Raw genomic sequence first — 19,697 nt, forward strand, 5'->3', positions numbered from 1 at the left:
TCCTCTCCTCCCTCCTGACACCACCGCGCCCTTCCTGCCACGTGCAGATCCATCCCCACATCACGGAGAAGGTCCATTTCTGACTCAATATTGCATGTCATCGTTCCACCCCTGGGCTCTGGGTCCCTCTCTCACTGCTGGGGGCACAGGTCTCTCCTACCCATCCCACCTCTTGCCAGTCTCCCGATTCCACCCCCTCCCTCTGCCTCCTTCCCCCAAACATGCTTGGGTCCTGCCCACTCATCCAAAACCAAAGAAGACACAACTCTCCTTCCCCTTCATTTCTCCACCTTCCCTCAACTTGCTGCCCTCTCTCTTCCCACCAAAGGGAGGTTACCTCTGAGAGTTGCTTACAACCCTCGCTTGCCCTCGTCCACTTCAACCACTGCAGTCTGGTTCTATCCCTGCCACTGCCCCAGAAGTGCTCTTACCAAGGTCACTGTCAGCTCCCTGTGGCCACGTGAGCCTTCATCCTTCTGACCTCCCAGGAGCATCTGTCCCTGACTTTCCGGCTCCACGGCAGGAGCACAATCAGGAGAAAGTGGTGTGTGCAGCACGAGGGAGTTCACACTCCGGAATCAAGCCGTCCTGAGCTGGCAGTCCTGCCTCTGCGGCTCACTAGCCATCCCTTTGACATCTCCACGGCAGAAGGGGACGAATGCCAGCACCGCCTCCCCAGGTCACTGTTAGACTGAAAGCTTGAATGGGGTGTCCAGCCCCTCCTGGCACCATAGCGACAGCGGCCATCACTGTACCACAACATCACCAAACTCTGGGCACACACTGGGTACACACACAAGGAAGAAGCCGAGAACAAAATTGGAAAGAAGACTTACTTGTCAGTGAGGTCTGCATGTCAAAGGACCAGGTCTTCCATTAATAACTCAAGGAAACCAGAGGCACCTGCGCAGCTCTGTCGGTTAAGGGGCCGACTCTTGATTTTGCCTCAGGCAATGATCTCAGCATTGTGAGACTGAGCCCTACTTCCGGCTTTGCGCTGGGTGTGGAACCTGCTTGGGATTCCCTCCCTCCCTCTCCTTCTGCCCCTCCCCCTACTTGCACATACTCACTCTCTTTCTCAAATAAATAAATATTTTTTTAAAGTAATTCAGGGAAATTGGAACACTGCTGACAAGACAACCATTGAGAAAAATGCCAGACCAGGAGGGAGAAGTGTCTGGAAGGCTGGGGCCGCACTCAGTGCAGGCCACTGGCCAGCAGGAAGAACAGAGTGGGACCACTGAGAGGGACCAACTCTGTGAAGGCCCTACAAACTCCCCTCCTCCACTTACCCACCTACAGTGGGCCCTTTGGCACCTTCTGGTCCTTGCCTTTGGAACTGACATTGCTCCATCCTGATGGCTTCTCCAGTTGTCCCTTGAGCAGTTCAGCAATGACCTCAGGCACCATTGTTCTGGGTGTCAGGCTTGGGTAAGCCTGCCCATGGGGTACGTCTAGGTAATGTCAGGTCTGTCCTTCTACCTGTACATCTAGGTAAAGTCAAGGTCTGTCCTTTGGGGATGTGCATCCCAGGAGTGGGAGAAGACAAGTTCAAGTGACAACAAGAGGGAAAAGTGCAACAGGTAAAGAGACAGGTATGACATGTAGGTGCCTTATGAGGCTTGGTGGCTGGTTGGGGTGAGCAGGTTGGCAGTGAGAGTAAGTCAGAATGGTCCAAGCTCCTGGCACAGACAGTACGGCAGAGGACATGACACCATTACATGAGACACTGGATCACAGAAAACCACTCTGCAAGGGAGGCCCCCAAAGAGGAAGGTGAACCTTAACACTGTTCATTAGGGGTCAAGCCAGACTCCTGAGAAGGCCAGGAAAATAATGATAATGATATCAATAATAATAATATCAAATATTTTGAGCACTTGCATTAATCCTGAGCGCTTTGCACTGGATTCTATGGATCAGTCCTATCAACCCCCATTCCATTCTCTTTCTAGCTGGGAGGTTGGAAAGCTAAACAAGTTTCCTAGACTCCTGCAGCTAGGGTCTAGGGTGTGATCTAGGTCCTGCCAGTCAGATACACTAACACCAGACTTGGAAAGCAGAAGGCAGATGCCATCCTCCTATGTCCTTTAGCTGTTTCTAGTGGCAAGCATGGCTCTGGAGATGTGGGGTTTCTTGGAGGCACATTCTAGACCTCCTCCCACAACTTCTCAGTTGTGGGAGGTGAGTGTGAGTGAGAGGTGAGTGTGGTGCCACCAGCAGCAGCAGTGATTTTTTTCACTCTGGCTTCCTGGTACCTGGATCCCAGCTGCAAGCCTGAGTCCTGAGCTCTGAACTCCAGTGTCAGAGGCAGGCAGCCCTACCCCAGAAGGTTCCGTTCTGAACTTTCCGGGATATCCTTTCAGGGGCTTGTCAGTGATCTGCTCCTCCAGCCCTCTGAACAGTTGTAGGACCTCATTCCCTACTTTAAATCTCCCCTTGCTATATCTTAAATTAGCCTTGATGTGCTGGGTTTTTATATGCATTACCTTGTGCTGGGTTTTTATATGCATTACCCCTCACGACAGACCTACTATTAGCTTTATTATTTCAAAAGAGGACTGAGTCATAGAGATGCTAAGCAATTCACAATAGGCTACACAACTAGTAAGTGACAGAACCAGATGTCAGCCCAATGCCAAGTGCACCCCCAACCTTTACAGTATAATCCCCTGATGGGAAGCACACGGTTACACTGCCTTGCAGAAGCTGCCCTGTGGGCATGTCTTTTCCAGCTTCCATTAGGCTGGGGTAGGGGCAGAACAGAAGGAGAGGGACGGGGGGCCCACTGGATAGGCACTCTTTCTCAAAATCATGGTGGACTATGGGAGGACACTGCAGTGGGTCATTCTGATTAAAAGTGGGGCATAAAGCTCTGCTTGCTTAGCAGTTGGCATCAATGAGAAAATTCCCTGTCCTTCTTAGAAAGTGGGGCAAGTTGGCACATGGAGGTTATGCACAAGTGGGGGCTGACAACCATTCACTCCTCTGCAACTTCACAGCTGAGCTTGGCAGGTCATTTCATTCTCCACATCTGTAAAATCTGGCCTGGTAGGGCGAAAAATGAGACCACTTGGATGGCGAAGTGAGGGAAAAAGACTCAAGATATTTGATTTTGAGAGCTATAGACGCTGACGCTTTAGGCTGAAGCTAAGGTTGCTCATACGCCCTCCCTCTGGATGCGGACAGAAGGACACAGCTATGCAGAGGAACACTTGCTAATCCTCTTCCTCCCCCCAGAGATTTTTCCTTGGCTGCTTAGCCCATGAGTGAAGTCATGTGTCTCTGTGCATAAGTACAACAACTATAATTTTCAGGGAGTTAATTACCTTCATACTTTGATCTGGTGGAGTTTCATCTCTATGGTTACCGGCTGAGTATAAACAGTTATCACTTGTCTCTTTTACATAAAATATTCTTGGAAAATACCCCTAGGGCTTCAATCATGGAAATCAAATATGCAGAATGTTCAGAGAACCTATTAAGATTTTTTTATATAAAATATATCTACACACAAAAATAGATAAAATTGGGTAACCATATGGCTATAAATAATAATTTGAGAACTGATGCAGTTTGCTTTTTCAGTTCTACTCTGCAATGAGCACATCAGGTCTCCTCAGTGAGGCTGGTCTGGTGAGGGTAAGGGCTTGGCTGAGTGACAGGCAGGGGTGCACAGGAAACAGTGTCCAGCACTTGATAATGTTCACTGGTAGTATTAGAGCTGGGAGTGACTGATGCTCAGAGGGACCATTCAGGTAAGTGATCATTTAGTCATTGTACTTATTGATTGTGCCTGCCTGGGGCCTTATGCTGAAGCCTGTGTAAATAGATGTGACTGTGTTGAATGAATGAACGAATGAATGAATGAGTGAGTGATGAAAGCTAACATTTACACAGAATTTAATGTGTGCCAGTCATCGTCATGCACTTTACCAGTATTTTCTGTAATCCTCACCATAGCACTAGGAGTTAGATATAACTGTCATTATAAAAAATTTATGGTGAGGAAACTGAGGAAATCAGAGAGGTCACATAGCTAAAAAGATGTAGAGCCCAAGTCCATCTCAGTCTAAAACCCTGCTCTCTCTGTCCCCTCCTCGGCTGGCATTATACGACAGGCCCACAAATGTGGATGTCATGACTGCCAGACAACACTGAAATTTTCAAGGTAAGGGGCATGACAGTTTTCCTAATTTCCCAAGACAGAGCTCCGTAGATGGGTGACCCTGATGGGAAGATGCTCCTGATGACCAGAAGCATTCAACCATTGGTCAACAATGTCTATATATTGGTATATCTATCTCCCTGATCAGTGGTATCTGCCCATTGGCAGGTCTATGTCCGTGGTCAGTAGTCCACCCACTGGTAGCCCTATGTCCCTACCCAGTAGTGAAAATCCACTGGCAGCTCTATGTTTCCAGTCAGCAGTGCCCATCCAGTGGGAGCCTTCTCATCCAGGGTAGAACCGCCAGCGTCTCTAACCTCCAGGAGTCCATGAGGTTGAGCAGGGTTACCATGTCACACAACTCCAGATGGCATACAATGGGAATAGTGCCCAAGAGTTAGGCAACACCCAGCCCTGGCGATCCAATCTTGTCTCCAAATGGAAAAGGTGGCAGGGACTATACAGGGTGGATCTGGGTAAGAGAATGAGAGGATCCACCAGAATGGTACTGTTTAAAGATGGAGGTCTCTACTTGCCTCACCAGGGACTATTTGGAAGTGGGGCCTGAGTCAACTGCAGCTATGATTAGATTTCAAAGGCATGTGGATCACATCTCTAAGACTCGAAATCTGGGTACAGAGTCTGACCAACTACAAAACAGGGATAGAATATATGGAGTGAGGACTACTTACCAAAGCCCTGGGTACCATACTCCCACAGAAATGGGCCACTGTGATGGCTTTAGCTCAACAGTCAGTCCCTTAAGATGTCATCCCCCATCTGCCTCTTGGAAGAAATGCTTGGAATTTTGTCTTATGGTGCCAGAAATTGCAGATGCTGCTTTAATCAAGTGAAAATACTTCCCTAGATCCATTGAAGCCCCATTTCATTTTCTGTTCTGGATGAGATCTGGCAGAGATTAGAAATAATATACACATACCTGTTGAGTGTTGACCTGAGGTTAGCACACATAGGTTGTGAGGTTGTGATGGAGGCTGACACTCAGTCACAGCACAGAAAGTCAGCTGGTGTTCCACTGCAGACACAAAGCAATCAGGCTCACTGGTCACCAGCCTCTCACTAAGGGCCCACTGTACTTGACCCTGTGTATTCCAAGATGGAGAAACCCTGGCTTATGCCCCAGGAATGGAGAGCATTGAGGACTACATCAGCTGTGAACAGAAAAGGAGGGAACTCGTAGATGAGAACAGAGGAGGAGGGAGAAACCAGCAGAGCTGGATGAAGTGCCTTTTCCTATGCAGCAACCTTGAGAGCCTAGTCAGCAGCACTCAGAGCCCTTGGACAAGAGCGCTCATCTGGAATCTTGCTGAGTTCAGGGGTGGGGGAGGGTGGGGGAGGGTGGTGCACTCCCTTGGCCACTGCTGGAGCTCCAGGACCTTGGGCAATGGACCAGGCAATGGGCATTTCTGTCAGGAGTAGGGTGTTTACACCAGGACTCTCCCTCCCACCTCAACCCCCACTGGCTCTCTCAGAGAGTTCTGCTACAGGTACTGGTGCCTTTGGTGTTTTCAGAGTTTCTAGAAGCCCCAAACATCTGCCCTCCACTCTCCAGTACTTATGTGGGAACCAACTCCTCCCCCAAATTCCCAGTGCCCTCATTCTACCTTCCTGCTTCCTAGGGCATGGCTAGACTGTTTCGGGTCACGTATGTGTTCTCCCTCTCTCATATACACACTCACTCACATCCTCACAACACACCAGACACCCATGCATAGACCCTCACACTCATATACACTCACAACCCACATACACTTATGCAGCACTCTCGCACTCACAAAAACCCTCACACTTATAAATACGCACAACCCTCACACTCACACTTATGCATGTTCACAATCCATGCACACCCATAAACACTTGCACATGCTCGCTCACACATGTTCACCCTCCCTGAGCTCACTCACGCTATCATACCCAGCTTGCCTTCCTTTCACTCTCACAGCACATCACACCTTACAGTTTTACTCTCCACGGCCCATTCCTTTCCCATTTCTGTTTCCCATGTTCACGTCCCTATCCGTTCTCCCCCCCCCCCATGTCCCATTCCCTCTGGCCCTTCCGGCTGAGCCCCTAACACACCCCTGTCTAGGATGGTCTGCATTTAGCAATGGAAACCTATGACAGATGCATTCTGGAGCCGCCATGCCTCAGCATATAATCAAGGAGAACTTCCTCCATACCAAAGGTGTGAACTAACAGTGGATCTTCAGGGACAGGACAAAGTCAAAGGCATTTAGGAGTGAAAAAGCATTCCTGGAGTCATAGACAATGTCCATTTCTGGTCATCTGGGCTTAGTTACATAGCCCTTAATGAGACTACACCACAGGCCTGAAGGGCTGGGCCTGAGTTTCTGCTGTACCATAAGCAGGCCTGCATGGTTTCTAGGCACTCTACATATTTCAAGTCCCTGGCGCAGAAGATTCCCCTGGACCTGAAAAGTGGGGTGGGATTGGCTGTGGGGGTACTTAGTTTAGGTTTAACCCTCACAGAACCTGGCATGGGGACATAGGTGTGAGCGGCTTATTTAGAAGTAGTCCCAGGGGGCTCCTGGGTGGCTCAGATGGTTAGGCATCTGCCTGAGGCTCAGGTCATGATCCCAGGGTCCTGGGATTGAGCCCCCACATTGGGCTCCCTGCTCATCAGGGAGTCTGCTTCTCCCTCCCTCTCCCCACTGTCCACCCTGCTTGTGTACTATCTCTCTCTCTCTCTATCTGTCAAATAAATAAGTGGAATCCTATAAATAAATAAATAAATAAATAAAGGCAAGAGGGGCTCCTATGGGCTTGAGAAGGCTCTGGGGGAGAAAGCAACAGGGTGCATGGAACACCTGAGGCGGGTTGAGGCAGGGTAGAGGGCAGGTGAGTTGGAACTGCCCACCACAACCACCACTGAAATCAGAGATAGGCTGAGGGAGCAGCCACAACAAGCACATGTGGGCCTGAGTCAGCCTCCATCCCAGAGAAGGACCACCCCAAGGATACTAATACACCAGGCATGTGCTAGGCATCTAAGACATCTGAGAATGTTTTATCTGAGACATCTGAGAACAACCCCACTCCTGAGCAGAAGCAGTTCTTTCTCTGCTCTGGGTCTCAGTTTCTCTATCCTCCCAAAGAGGGGTTGGAATGCTTTCTCTACAGATGGCACAAAAATGGATGCAAGGCAGTATATGACTCTCCAGTGCTTTGCGCTCCTCATCACCAATCAAGGCCACGCCTTTGCCCAGAAAGGTACAGTCTAACAGCAAAATTACAAGTACCTTATAAGCAGAGAATCACTATGGAGACAAGGCAGTCCTCATCCCCTGGACATCGTGGAGGCTCCTGCTCGAGCATTTGAGGGGTGGGGAGGGTGAGGGCAGTAGAGAGCTTGTGACAATGCATAGGCCTTGGAAATGAGATGTGAGTTCACAGCCCAGGTCTGCCCAAAAGCTGGTGACTTTAGAAAGGTCATTCATTCTCTCTGCCAATGGGAAATGGGCTGAACTCTGGGCTTGGCTGATAGTTTGAAGACACAGTATCTGTGAAGAACCAGTACCCAAGACCTAGCACAGAGCAGTTCTGCAGCAAATGCCCTCTGCTGGCTGCCCAATGTGCGGGCCAGAGAATATCAGCTGGGCTCCCCCAAAGTCAGGCTATCGACTCTCCTACAAAGCCTCCCACCCTCCTTCACTGGATAGAACAGTGCTGAGGGGTGGGGGCTGTGCAGGTGTTGGGGTTGGGGGGGTGGGCCAGCAGCAGCCCTGGAAGTGCTCAAGCTTTACAGTCCCCCGGCAGGGGCTGTGTTCCCCTCCACTAGCTCAGACCCTTGGCCCTCTGAGGAGCCCTGAGCTTAAGGGAACCAGGTGCCTTCAGTAAAAAAAAGAAAGAAAGAAAGAATCTACAAATAAAGGGTGATTTTGCAAGGGAGTGTGGTGCATTTTTAGGGGCTCCAAGCAGTTTTACAGACCCGAACACAGAGCAAAGGTATTCAGGGACCACAGAACAGTTCCTACACCTAGTAGGGTGGTGGGGGCCCAGGCCACAGGCAGGGATGGGGTGGGAAAGGCCCCTCCTCCAGCTCCTCACTGGTCTCCAATAGCAGACTCCTAGGTGGCCCTACTGCAGGCAGGTGGAAGGAAGGATGGGGAGAGGTTCAGCTCAGTGAAAAGCCAGGTTCATGCAGCTTTTCCTGTGAGGGGCCTTACATCCCAGGGACAGGCTTTTCTTAAAAGCAGCTTGTCTTGCTGCGGATATGAAATGGGTACATGCAAGCCCTGGGTGAGAACACCCCTCCTCTCCACACACTCCCAGAAATGCAGTCCCTCTCATGTCTCACTAAACAAATCTGGGAATATATAGAGGCAGGAAAATCAAGACACTGGACTGAAAAATCCATTTATGAAATCTTTCTTTTTGCAACACACAAAGATGTCCAAAATTCAAAATGCATGAAAGCATGTCAAATCACCAGATACAAAAATACAGCAACCAAATGAGCAGCTGTGGCAAGAACCAAATGCCCACAGGGAACCTGGGTGGCTCAGTCAGTTAAGTGTCTGCCTTCAGCTCAGGTCATGATCTCAAGGTTCTGGGATCGAGCTCTGTGTCAGGCTCTCTGCTCAGCCAGGTGTCTCTGTCTCCCTCTCTCTCTCTCACTCTCACTCAAATAAATAAATCAAATCTTAAAACAAAAAAAGCCCATAGATGTCACTAGTAGTGAACAGAAACCAAATTCAGATAAACTGATATTTCAGTACCTCGATTTTCAGCATTGATTTTTATTGAGAGGACTGACCTGGGGCCCTTAACAGACTGAGCCCAGTGCCTGGCAGATGCAAGAGGTCATCCCAGAGCGCTGCCATAAATCCCTGTCCTGCTGCATTGACCTTTGTCATCCCAGTGGCCAGCCAGGAACCTGGGCACAGTAACACAAGCTCACTTTCCCTGGTACTGTAGGAGCACATGGTTGAGTGAAATGGGGGAGCCAGCCCAAAGGGCTCTCCAACCTTCAGCAGGTATGAACTACAGAAACTTCTGGAGAATCCAAACTCAAACCACTAAGCTGGAAATTGTTCATATTCCAGAAAGCCTGTATTTTACCCTAGGTCATTACCCTCCCTAGGTCATTTAAAGTGGGGAATCAGTGGAGCAAATAGGGGAGTCATAAAATAATGTGTGCCAAAGAAGATCAGTGCACGTGGATCACATAGTATGACTGTAATTCTGTGAAAGTCAGCAGGGACAGCAGGACTGGCTCTTGGCAGGGTCATGGCTCCATGGTACCCTTTCTTCTCCTCAGTGCTCCCATACTATCTTCAGGACAGGATACTTGTATTGTCTTGTGGCAGGGACGCGGCTGCTTAAATATTTTTTAAGAAATGAGTGTTGCAATGGCATCAAACAGACCTAAGCACCAAACTCAACTTTCCAACAAGTTGATTAGAAGTTCCTGACACCAGCTTTCAAAACTCTCCCCAATGCCCCTGCTGCCCACAGCCCCCATCTGCCTCTTCATGGAACCAGCTACTCCCTGACTCACCACACTCTGCCTCCAGGCTGTTCTGCTGTTCAGTCCCCATGGCTCTGCCTTCCATTTCCCTTCTCTCCCTGGCTAAATCTCTCTCAATCTGCAAGGTCCACCTCAAGCCGACCTGCTCCATGAAAGCTCGCTTGGCTCCTTAGCTGAATGGGGCTGCCGCTAGCCACCCTCTGAAATCCCAGAACGCACGTCTGGAACCCATTTAAAGGAATCTTCCCAGACTGCTGGCCTGTGGTTCCCTCCGCCACAGACACATCACGAAGCTGCCCGCATCTTTGCAGCCCCTGCTCCCTGGCAAAGATGCAGTGCTCATGGTCAAAGGACAGTAAACAACAGTATAAAATAAATCCTCCATCTCAAGCCAAGGAGGGCTACTTGGGCAAATATACTTTCACCCCAATCCAAAGGGATTTCCATATACGTTACTCTTTTCCTCTACAGAATAAACAAAGTTGGTCTTTTCGTGATATTTCAAGTATACTGTTAAAGAACTACCTCAAATGTCGTCTTCAAAGACAAAAATTCAGGAGAAGCTTATAAAATACTTCTGTTAGTCCTGCTGAAGAAGCAGCAACAAGAATGGTAACCCTCCAGTCTCTGCCTCTTCACTTTGAAGCTGGACCTCCCGGCCACCACCAACAGGGGCAAACCTGCCCTCTTGCCATGGCCTGGCCTGGACTCCATCTCCGTCAGTGATGCAGAAGCCACCTCTCGCCCTCACAGGGAGCCCTTTCCTCCACCTCGGGCCCACAGGGTGCTCTCTTCTCCCTCTAGCCTGCCTCCTCCCTCCAGACCACCCATCCCCTCCCCGCCTGCCCCCCACTACTACCTGCCCTGCACCTGCTTCCCTTCAACCCCGTCCCTCCTCCTTGCCTCCCACACCCTCCCTCCTGCCTGTCCCCTCCTGCCTGAACCTCCATCTGCACATCCTCCTTCCCACCTATCCCCTCACCTTCCCCCTCTTACTTGCCCCCATTGTAACCCTCCCCCCAACTGCCTACCCTCCCCCACACCTGCCCCCTCCTGCCTGCCCCCTCCCACCTGCCCCTCTCCAGCATCCACATCTGGTTTCCCTTCCCCACAAGTTTCACAATGGACAGATTCTGCACTTCAAGGATTTATGGGTCCTGCTGCCCCTTCTTGCTTTTGATATGATTCCATTATGTGCTTAAAGTCTGGGCTGTGCTCTTGGCTCCTGGGAGCTGTTTATGACAATTCTTTTACAGCCCTAAATCATTCACCATTAGGAACCTGGTCGTGTTCAGAAGCAATGACTAGTTAGAGTAGTTCCTAAGACAGAAATTTGCAATGTATGTCAGACAGTTGGTTGAAAAATTTTCCTCATACATGATTAATTAAGGCTAACGTTCACCTGGAAGCTAAGTCCTCTGAGCAATGCCTTTGACCCTGTCCTCTTACACATGGCTGAGACCCTGATTTAGGGGCAAATGAGAAACATCCCTGCCCCAAACCCAATCACTTCCTCCTTTTGCTGTACTCCTTTCTCTGGGAGCTAAAGACCCACTGATAGAAGGCTTGGTAGAAATACCAGCACTGCAAACGCCTCCCTCTCCATAACAAAGGGGCCTGAACCGGCTTTCATTTTCCATCTCTGAGTTACATTTTTCAGGAGAAGACAAAAAAGTCTCAGAATAAGAAGACAAAGTGTTTATTCCCTGCCCTTTGGTCTAGGACTTCCCTTGGCCGAGGTTTCTCTTGCCTCCCAACTCCCCGTCATGTCTCCTTCACAGAAAGCCAGACATCTTCCTAACAGGTAAAATCTGATCACTGGACCCTCCTGCTCACAGGGCTCAAGGGGTCCTTATCATCTAGGTGGTGAAGGCCAAGGCCCTGCGCAGTATGGCCGTCATTCACACATCCAGCCATCCCCACTTTTGTGCCAGATCCCTGCCCTAAACTCACAGCTGTCTTTGACACCAGCCCCCTCCACCATCTCCGAAGCACTTACTTAAGCTGCTCTCTCCACCTGGAATGTCCTCCTTGATGCCTGTCTTTTCAGATGGTCTCCTCCTCCCCCACTAGAGCCTGAAAGCTCACTCTGCCCCACAAGAGAATTCCCAAGTGTGTCTATCCTTTCCCTCCTCAGCTGGGCCCAAGGCAGATCCGAGGGGGCTCCCACATCCGTGTGTCTGAGACCACCACTTGAAGGAGGGTGGCCCAAACCACACTGCAGCCCCTGATGCTGAATGTAGGGTGGCTATTCAAATTATAAGAACTTTAGTGAACTGTTGGGGGGGGGTTACGATTTATTTTTTAACTTTTTAAAATTTAAATTCAGTTAATTAACATAGAGTGTATTATTAGTTTCAGAGGTAGAGTTCAGTCACTCATCAGTCTTATATAACAGTGCTAATTCCATCACGTGCCTTCCTTAATGCCCATCACCCAGATACCACATCCACCACCCCCTGCTCCCCCAGCAACCCTCAGTTTGTTTCCTATAGTTAAGAGTCTCTTTTGGTTTTTCTCCTTCTCTGACTTCATCTTGTTTTATTTTTCCCTCCCTTCCCCTATGCTCCTTTGTTTTCTTTCGTAAATTCTACATATGAATTTCACACAAGTAATGCATAACTTTTTAGGGTAAGTGTGTCCCCGCATGTTGCATGGGCATCGTGTGTTTGTGTTTGCCCCACCCCAGCTGGATGGGAGCTCTGGGACACCCTGCAGGGACAGGAAGTAAAGATCACAGGCCAGCACCACAGGGCAAGGGAAGCAGTGGGGAGGCAACCTTCCCCTGTTCTCTCCTCCGGGGGGTCAGCATATGGCCGTTCTGAGCACATCCTGTAGCCACACTGCTTGGAGGTAAAGATCAGCTCTGCCACCGGCCAGTTATTTGGGGCAAGTTACTTCCCTTTGCTGTGTCTCTGTGCCCTTTTTCACACGGGGGTCACCCACCCTAGGTGTTTATGATGATTAAATAAATAAATAAATAGTTGTACAGCGCTCAGAATAATCCTTGACACAAAATAATTGCTATTAGAGCACCTGGGTGGCTCAGTGGGTTAAAACCCCTGCCTTCGGCTCAGGTCATGATCCCAGGGTCCTGGGATAGAGCCCCGCATTGGGCTGTCTGCTCAACGGGGAGCCTGCATCACCCCCCCCCCGCCTGCCTCTTTGCCTACTTGTGATCTCTGTCTGTCAAATAAATAAAATCTAAAAAAAAAAAAAAAAAACCATAATGAGGGCTATCTAAGCCTCTCACAAACATAAAGCGACAGCAAGTAGCCAAGCAAACCCACAGACAAGGGGACAAGACAAGGAAATCTAATAATAATAGTAAAATAAAACAAGAACAGACATGTGTGGAGCACGCTACGTGACAAGACCTTGTGCCACGTGCTCGTCCTTATTGGGTCCCCACCACAGTCCGACTGTTATTTCGCCTGTCCTCTTTTTACTGGTGAGGAAGCTGGGGCACCGAGAGGCACCCTGTGGTAGACTACGGTTCTTAACCACAAAGTCTGACTCTAACTCACTAGACTGGGGTAAACTGTGTCGGCTTGTTCATCACTCATTCAGTCATTCATGCATTCCTTGAGCACCTGCTGTGTACCAGGCTGTGGATTCCTGCCGGAACACTGGAGTCCATAAGAAAGTCCTCTGAAGTTCCTAGACTGATGGGGAAGATCTTGAGGGAGGCTTTGTGGGCATGAGAAGAGGTACTAAAGAGAAAATGAGCCTACAGACCCCGCACGCCGACAGCAGTGGCCTCTCCCTGACTGGGACAGGGGCAGGGAGGGGATGGGATAGGTGTACATGGTCACAGAAGGCTTCCCTGTGAAGCCTTGCAGATTAAGAAGGTAAAGCAGCAACTGGCCTGACCAGGGGGCAGGGGAGAAGGCTTCAGAGAAATAGGGAGCTTGTCGAAGGAGTTTGAGTTGGAGCTTTCAGGGAATTGAAGACTAAAGGGTGTGGCTGGAAGGGGTGGGGACACCCCTACAGTATAAGATAGTGAGGGGCAGCTCCCAAAACCCACATCAGGGGACAGGGCTCAGTGGACCTTGACAGAGGCCTGGGGGAGAGGCCGGGACCCTGCTGGGAGCATGAAGTAGGACTGGCAAGAGAAGGAGAAGGAAAGCAAGACGAGGCAGGAGGGGCCTGCTGGGACAGGCCTGTGAGCTGTGCTCTGGAACGTAGGGACAGCTGTGACAATGGGGCCCAAGCCCTCATGGGGCTCACCTGCACCCCAGGAACTCTACGTGCTGCTTCTGCGGTGCCCTGCAAAGCGGTTAAGGTGACCCAGGCCTCACTGTCTCAACTAAATGCTCTTGAGTTCCTTCCAGAATAAGAACATTCAAATAAACAGGAAATCGAGGAGAAAACCTTAAATGAATGCCCAAAGTCCTGCCACTCAAAGAGCATGCTGTTTGTACCTCTCATTCTGCCTTGCTGTATACAGCGGTTGCTGTCTTACATACTTGCAATCACGGTGTTTACACGACCTTGTATTGTCCCTCCTCGCTGCATAAGCATTTACTCCACGAAATTCCACGGATTCTGTAATCAGGAGTCTTCGTACCAGTATGATATTTCATTCAGGGCTTTCACTGTTTACTTAACCAACATCCCACTGTTGGGCGTTCAGTTTAACTCCTTATTTGCACGTGGCATTTTTCCCTTATCAACTGTTTAAATAGGTCTGAAGTGTGTTAATGGGGTGAAACAGTTCATTTCAAACAGTCTGGCTACATACTATAAATATAATTTCCCCAAATCTTGTAACAATTTATAGTTCTGCCAGTGATGCCTGAGTGATGCTTCCGCCCTTTACCATCGTCCGCTTTGAATGTTACGCTTTAAAATAAATATTCATTATCAGGTAGGACCCAAACCTGAATGCCATGACACTGCAGCATTCGTGTGGTTTTCCTTGATTGCTAATGAGGATGCACATTCTTTCATGAGTTGGCTAATAATTGCTTTTCTTTCTGTCTTCCCCCTGAATTGCACTTTGATGTCCTTTGCTCATTTACTTGTTAGAGCCCCCTTTTGAAAATATCTTTGCTTGTGTTCTTGATATGGTAAAGTGGCTTGTCTGCAGTGAGGTGGTGCTGAATAAATAAATAGGAAGATAAATGCTAACCGTGGGTCTGTCGTGTCTGCCACAAGAATCCTGTTGCATGTCCAGGGGAATACACAGCACCCTCGCTTACCCACCCCAGTGGCAGAGCCCCTCTGCTCCACAAGGCTGCCCAAAGCCTAATTCAACACTGCCTGGCTACCCCCTGCACCATTTCCTCTACGCTCCGTTTCTCAGGCTCTCTAAACATTCCAAGTATAAAGAACAAAACCAAGAGTTGTCCTCAGGAAACCTCAATCTGCATCCCTCTCTCCCTCAGAGCAAAGCCGTGGGGAGGGGGTCAGTACGCAGAACTGTGCTAAAGGAAAGCCACCAAAAAGGAGGTAACTGGCCACCCAGGATCCCACAGGTTCTGGGGGACACTAGGAGAAAGGTACACGGACCTCCACCACGGGGAAGTGTTGTCTCTCGGCTCCCTGGGCTCCCTGAGCAGGAAACCAGCCTTGACCAGTTCAACTGGTCTGCTCTGCAGACCTTTGGGGTGGGACCCAGATACCTGCAGGGTTTCCTGGGAAAATCACTCTCCTGCTCATTCACCTTCTCCTCCTCCTCCCGGCAAACACTTTTCTGAAAGCAAATGTGCTCAAAAGAACTGCCTTTTACTGAAAACATGGTCTTTCCAACAGTCACCCTTCCCCACCCCTACACGTGAACACACGTGCACACCCTCCCCTCTCCCCCTCTCACCTGACCTTGTGGTCTACACAGCCTAGATTCAGCAATTCTCTATCACACCCATGGGGTATTGCCTGAACCACACTTTTATTTTTTCAAAGATGTGGCCAGGCACAGCAGTAGGTACAGAGGATGTGCAAGGAAGTCACAGACGCTACTTCACAGAACCAGCAGACCAGAGGATGACCCACCATACACCCCCAAATAAACAAGAACATGGTACAATGTGAGGTTGTTGCACATAAAATGTAAAAAGTAAAATAGGTCAATGGCAGTTGACTGCAGGCACAGGAAGGAGGAGACTGACAGTGTGACCAGGTCTCAAGAGTGACTATAGGGGAGAAGAGGGCCACCTGCCAACACCTGGACAGCAGCAGTGTGGGCCAGGACAAAGACCCCGAGACAGGGACAGGCTTGGCATGTCTGAAGGAGAGGACAAGGCACTCTGGTGGAGAATGGCCATGGAGAGAAAGGTGGATGCTGGTGATGAGGGGACTGGCTTTGACTCCTGAGATCAGGAGCCAGAAGGGCATTGAGCAGGGTGTTAACCCCAGGAGATCACTGTGTGAAGAGTAGAGACTACAAGGGGGCAGGAGTGGTCTCCTCCCACTGTCACCTAGTTAATTCCTTCTCATCCTTCAGACTGCCGCCCAGGGGGCATTTCCTCTGGGAAGCCACCTCCGCCTACCCACTTGCTGAGATCCCCTGATGAAACCCAGCTTCCCTTCAGCACATCTAGCTCTGGAGTAACTTCATGTGCATTTCTGGTTGTGTGATTAATGTCTGTCTTCCCCCACTAGACTCTGAATTCAATCTCAGACAGTCTCCCCACTCCCTCAAGGAATGATTTTCTGCTTCTACTTCCTCCCATCTCTGTGCCCCCCACAACTTGCATGTACCCGTTGCACAAAAGCCATCATGATCATAAATAGTTGCTAGTACTTACACACACATACAGACACATACACACACCAGACTGTGCTCCAAAGGGCAGGATATATCTGTGGTCCTTCACTAAACTCCAGAGATCCCCTTCAATTAGGCAGTGTTGGTGTGCAGAGGACTGTCTTACCCAGATCCACTTCACCCTGCCCCACTGACCTGCTCAAAGACTCCCCACATGAGCTCAGTAGAGAGTCTGCACCCTAAAGGTAAGTCAAAGGTCGAGAGCACTCTCTTTCCCAGTTGAGAAGCATTGTCCACAGATAGGCCGGCAGCAGAAGGCCCCCATCCTCTCCTGTACCAGTGACCCTCAGAAGAACTCACACAAACAAGAGTGAGCTCTGCTTGCAGAAACACATGACTGTATTTTGGGGCACCTGGGTGGCACAGTTGCTTAAACATCTGACTCTTAGTTTTGGCTCAAGTCGTGATCTCACGGTCTTGAAAGCCAGCCCTGCATTAGGGTCCATGCTCAGTGCAGAGTCCGCTTAAGATTCTTTCTCCCTCTCCTCTGCCCCTCCCCCACGGCATGCATGCTCGCGCGTGCCCTCTCTCCTTCTCAAATAAATAAATAAATCTTTAAACACACACATATATACACACACACACACAGAGCTATATTCTGCAAACCAAAGATGAGCATTCATACACTAAGGAGTACAACTAGGGACTAAACACGGGATTGCCTGACCTCTGATCTCACCCTGGAAGTTGGGAACCTGGCCTGTATTTTTAGGGTCCACTTTTTCCTATAAAATCTCAGTGACCATGATCCCTGATGCTGTTAGATCCTACTTAACCAATCAGCACTGTTAATTAAAAAGAAACAAAACAAAACTATTTCACATGGTCTGAGAAAGCTTGGTAGGTGAGAAATGCTTTTTTTGCAAATAAAATGCATTATATTTTTTAAAGGGCCATTTGTATTAAAAGACTTAAAATGGGCATGACATGGCCCAATGATTCTGAGACATGGTCAATTTTTTTTTTAAAGATTTTATTTACTTATTTGACAGAGAGAGAGAGAGAGACAGCAAGAGAGGGAACACGAGCAGAGGGAGTGGAAAAGGGAGAAGCAGTCTCCCACCTAAGCAGGGAGCCCGACATGGGGCTCCCAGGACCCTGGGATCGTGACCTGAGCCAAAGGCAAACACTTGACAATGGCACCACCCAGGCACCCCGAGACATGATCAAGTTTTAAAGGGTCCCAAAATTGAGCTACAAGAATATCTGTCACACAGCACTGCTTCTGAGATAATACAGTGGAAAACAATCTACGTATCTAGCAGAGAGTAATTACTTAAAATAATTATGACACATCGTACAGTGGCATATGCTGTATCCAAAATACTAACAACTACACACAGCACATAGCGAGCACTTCCTCTGTGATGGAGACTGCATTAAATGCTTTACAGGTGTGATCTCATTTAATCCTCCCTAAACTGCGGGTACTACTCTCCTCACCGTCTCCCAGATTAGAAAGTCAATATTGAAAAAAGTTCAGTCATTTGCCCCAGATCCCACAGCTAGTAGCAGGATTCACACTCAGGCAGTCTGACACGGAGACACCAAGGTCCCAGCCACAATGCTCTATGACCTCATATAACGATATTAAAAGAGAGCGTGGAAAAGCAAAACCAGCCATGTGGAAGAATGTTGGTGATACCGTGATCGGTAAAATAAGCAAGTTATTAAAGGGAACACACACACTGATCACACTGATGCAAATGAATGCAAGCAAAGACAAAAGGGGTGGCATCTTGGTGAAGACCTCTGGATGGGTGGAGGTGTGTTTTTCTATGCTTTTTTTCTGCCTGTGTTTTCTGATTTTTCTGTAACAAAGGTTTTGATTTTGTACTAAGAAAAACATTTCAAGGGATTAAAAATTTTTTAAATTAACGCGAATGCCAAAAATCACTCCCTTGTACTCCTCTTTTGCATAAACCCAAATATCCAGCTGTTGGCCTTGCTTTAAGTATAGATACGACTGCACGCATAGGACTCAGGAAATGGCCTGAAGCCAGCTCACGAGATCTGCAGGCTCTTCATGGCCAAGCATCCTCTCAAGGCGGCCAAAGACTCAAACTGGGAAGAGACAGTACACGTTTTTCTACTCTCCCCCAGCATCCTGCCCTCCCCATTCTCTCCAGGACCCTCTCTGGGTATTTGTACCCCCAGAGAGTTACTGAGCTGACAGCACAGAGCTGTGCAAGCTGGAAGAACCTGGCAGCTTCTGCCCTGGCTTCAGCTCTGGCCTGGGAGCCAAGCCCAGGGACCCCTGGAGTCTGAGACACTCCATCCCCTGTCACTGGGTCTAAGAAGGAAGCACTTCAAGCACATGAAGGAGACAGGACAGCCAGGAGACTGGTGCCCCCATGCTGCAGCCCCATATACCAGGGACCCTCCCAGCTTGGCCACCTGCTTCCTGGCCACAGGATCTTAAACAAGACATTTCTTCTATCTGAGTCTATTTCCATGCTCGTCAAATAAAGAATTAAAATATCAACTTAGAAAAGGACTTGCAAGAATCAAAAGAATACATACTAAAATACATCCTACAAGGATACCAGGGAGTACCATTTCCTGGGCACCAAGTACGGGTCAGGCACCGTGCTGAACACTTTCTATGTCTGATCTTACATACAGCTCTCGCAGTTGCCCCCGTGACAGGCACAGGAGGCAAACTGAAGGCTTAGAGCAGCTGAGTGGCTTGCAATGGTAGGGAATGGAGCAGGTACTTCTTTTGCCATGCCTTGGCCCACGCCACTCCACCACAGAACCTGGCATAGGTGGGGAACATGGACTTGGTCCAGGTGGTTACCACTGCCATGTGTCCCTCCTGGGCAGAGGCTTTAGAGAATGGTATGGCAATGAGGAACCCCCGGCTGCTTCTCCCCACCGCACAGGCAGCTCCCACAGACACACACCACTTGAGAAGCCTTCCTCTCAGAGTGACCAAATCGCCCTCACACCCATCCTTGGAGGCAGCCCCAGCGGCCACAGGCAATGGCTTTGCTGCTGTCCGACCTATGGCACCCTCCCTCCAGACCTGGCCTTGTGCTCTGGCCACCAAGGCGGCTGGCCCAACAAGGACGACTCACACGCTAGGAGTCAGGCCTGCTGGCACCCACACCTGGCACCTGCTCCAAAACCCTTTCAGTTCTCAGAAGATCTGGGCCGCGGGCCTGGGTCTCTCAGTGGCTCAGAACAGCAGGCCGGTCTGGCCAGGGGGAACCACTGGAAGCAGAAAAGCCGTTCCCTTAAGC

General features: G+C 49.5%; 1 protein-coding gene across 1 annotated transcript in view; it reads right to left on the minus strand.

The window, feature by feature from the left end:
- Window positions 1–19,697, minus strand: part of SLC25A48 (solute carrier family 25 member 48) — a 200,034-nt gene that overhangs the window by 173,031 nt on the left and 7,306 nt on the right. The window lies entirely within an intron of this gene.

This window comes from Mustela putorius, unplaced genomic scaffold (genome assembly GCF_011764305.1).
Source record: "Mustela putorius furo isolate JIRA1106 unplaced genomic scaffold, ASM1176430v1.1 tig00000145_pilon_pilon_pilon, whole genome shotgun sequence".
In the NCBI taxonomy this organism is placed as follows: Eukaryota; Metazoa; Chordata; class Mammalia; order Carnivora; family Mustelidae; genus Mustela; species Mustela putorius.